Source organism: Suncus etruscus, chromosome 7, assembly GCF_024139225.1.
Source record: "Suncus etruscus isolate mSunEtr1 chromosome 7, mSunEtr1.pri.cur, whole genome shotgun sequence".
NCBI lineage: Eukaryota > Metazoa > Chordata > Mammalia > Eulipotyphla > Soricidae > Suncus > Suncus etruscus.
The window spans coordinates 35795679-35798952 of NC_064854.1; the positions used below are offsets into that span (position 1 = coordinate 35795679).

The window sequence follows — 3274 nt, forward strand, 5'->3', positions numbered from 1 at the left end:
TGTTTGCATAGCTATAAATTTTCCTCTTAGTACCAATTTTTATGTGTCCCACAAATTCTGTTAATTTGTGTCTTCATTTGCATTTGTTTCCAGAAATTTTTTATTTCCTCTTTGATTTAATCTTTGAAATTTGTTTTAGTTGAAGGTTGTTCAGTAGTGAGCTGTTTAATTTTCAGGTGTTAAAGTTTTTCTTCTGTGTGCCTTTGTATTTAACTTTTTAAAAATAAATGATCTTTATTTAAACACCATGATTACAAATATAATTGTAGTTGTATGATTACAGTCATGTAAAGAACACCCCCCTTCACCAGTGCAGGATGCCCACCACCAATTTCCCGGATCTACTTACTCCCCACCCCACCCACACCTGTACTCGAGACAGGCTTTCTTTTTTCCTCATTCATTCACATTGTTATGATAGTTTTCAGTGTAGTTATTTCTCTAACTGCACTTATCACTCTATGTGGTGTGCTTCATGTCATGAGCTGCACCTACATGGGAAGATGGGGGGGAAATAAGGGTTGGGACTGAGGCAGTAAAATATTAGAAATGAGCTTTGTAGGGCAGTATCAAGGTCACAATACAAGATGGATATTATGGATATATAAAATATATGCATACAATACTATTAATAGGTAAACAAGGAGAAAAAATTTCCAGTGACTGTCCCAACATAAACCAGTGTTAGAACGGCCTGCCCTCCTCCCAAAGCGCATTCCCATTAGTGAAGGGAGAGATAGGGGGAAAGCCTGTTGACCTCTATAGAGTCCACCTAGACTGGCGCCCAGGGAAGGCCTGGAGTTAGGGGAAAAAGACAAGGACAGCTGGGGGCCTGCCAAGCCTCCCAGCACTCCCCAGGCTGAGGAGAAGGGCTCCAGTATGGGGCTTCCCCAAACCCTATACCTAGCAAAAGCTGGTCTCCAGAATCAAAGAGGAAACCGGAAGCCAGATGTCTGCCCTCCCTCCTCCCCATGCACCTCCCCCCTGGAGTACGGAGGGAGGGGGGAAGCCTGAGGACCACTAAGAGTCCACCTGAACCCACTTCTGGCCATCTGAGCTGTATTTCACTTCTAATTTCAATGCATTGTGAACTGAGAAGGGAGTTTGTACAATTTCCGTCCTTTTGATCTTAAGGAGGTATGTTTTATGGGAGTGTCCCATGTGCATTGGAGAAGAATGAGTATCCAGTTATCTGGGGATGGAGTGTCCAATATATATCTACTAGGCCACTTTCTTCTATTTCTCCTTTCAGAACTAGTACATATTGTTGGGTTTCAGCCTGGTCTCCCATTATTATTGTGTTGTGATAGATGTCTTTCACATTTGTCAACAATTGTATTAAATATTTTGCTACTCTTTCATTGAGTGCATATATGTTTAGAAGTGTGATTTCTTCCTGTTTTACATATCCCTTGATTATTATGAAATGTCCACCTTTGTTCCTTATTACTTTTTTAAGTAAAGTTTGTGTCATCTAATAATAACATGGCCACTCCAGCTTCTTCTTCTTTTTTTTAATATGCAACGCTTCACGAATTTTCATGTCATCCTTGCGCAGGGGCCATGCTAATCTTCTCTGTATCATTCCAATTTTAGTATATGTGCTGCCAAAGCGAGCACCACTTTAACTTCTTTAAGGGAGTTGTTTGCTTGGATGATTTTTTTCCAACCTTTGATTTTGAGTCTATGTTTGTGCTGACTATTCAGGTGTGTTTCTTGTAGGCAGAATTTGAATTCAGCCTTTTGATTCATTTTGCCACTCTGTGTCTCTTAGCTGGTGCATTTAGTCCATTGGCACTGAGAGAGATAATTGTTATGGGACTTAGTGTCATCTTTATATAGGACTTTGATGTGTCTGTTGGTTTGTCTTGTCTTAAAGTAGACTTTTCATGTTTCCTTTTTTTTTTTTTTTTTTGTTTTTGGGTCACACCTGGCAGTGCTCAGGGGTTACTCCTGGCTCTACGCTCAGAAATCTGTCCTGGCAGGCTCAGGGAACCATATGGGATGGTGGGGTTTGAACCACCATCCTTCTGCATGCAAGGCAAACACTCTACCTCCATGCTATCTCTCCGGCCCCTAATGGTTTCTTTTAAAGGCTGGTTTTGAGTTCGTAAAGTTTCTGAGTTCTTTCTTACCCATGCTATGTATATGTCCTTAAAACCTGAATGTGAGTTTGGCTGCGTAAATTATTTTAGAAGAAACATTCATTTTGTTTAATTTTATCATTATATCACACCACTGACTCTGGCCTTGAGGGTGTCTAGTGACAGGTATGCTGTAAATCTTAAGGATGCACCTTTGAATGTAATTTACTCTTTTGATCTTGTTGCTTTCAGTATTCTATTCCTATCTTGGGGTTCATCATTGTAGTTAGGATGTGTCTTAGGGTGCATTTCTTTGGGTCTCTTAAAGGCTGGTACTCTTCAGTCATGCAGGATTTGTTTGCATGCAGTCTTTAGATCTGGGAGTTTTTCTGTAATGATGTCCTTGACTATTTATTCTTCCTGGGGATTTTCTTCCTGAGTGTCTGGGACTCCAATGTTTCTTATATTGTTTCTGTTGAGTTTATCAAAGACTATGTTTTTGTCTGTTCCTATTCTTTTAGGATTTTTCCATTGTTTGATCAATTCCTTTAATGCTTTGTTCCAATCTCTTCTGTTGTATGGAATTGTTATGCATCTCATCTTCCAGCAAACTGATTTGGTCCTCAGCTGCTGTAATTCTGTTGGAGAGGCTTTTCAGTGAGGTTTTAATTTCACCTACCAAGTACTTCAGACATGCTATTTCAGTTTTTAGTTTTCTTATTTTTTTCTTTTTCTTTTTCTTTTTTTTTTTTTTTTTTTGGTTTTTGGTTTTTGGGTCACACCCGGCAGTGCTCAGGGGTTATTCCTGTCTCTATGCTCAGAAATCACTCCTGGTAGGCTCAGGGGACCATATGAGATGCTGGGATTTGAACCACCGACCTTCTTTATGCAAAGCAAACGCTTTACCTCCATGTTCTCTCTTCAGCCCCAACTTTTCTTATTTCAATGTTCGTGCCCACTTGATTCTTAGTTGTGATTTATTAAGCACATCTATGTTTTCTTTGAGTTTTCTGCACCTCTTCATTCTTCATGTATGGTGTTGGCCTGCGTTATTTCTCTATAGTCAAAATAGTATTGTGGTGTTTTCTACGTGTTGTGCTGGGGTCCATTGCCTAGAAGATGTGAGCAGTTGTGAAGCAAAGAACAGGGCAGAAATCAGGCTACGTACTTTATGGCCAGAGAGAACCTAC

The 3274-nt window shown here is 39.9% G+C and overlaps 1 non-coding gene across 1 annotated transcript; it reads right to left on the reverse strand.

The window, feature by feature from the left end:
* Positions 1-1513: 1513 nt before the first annotated feature.
* Positions 1514-1620, reverse strand: LOC126015130 (U6 spliceosomal RNA). Its single transcript, XR_007498024.1, has one exon. It is a non-coding gene; the product is annotated as a U6 spliceosomal RNA (small nuclear RNA).
* Positions 1621-3274: the final 1654 nt, after the last annotated feature.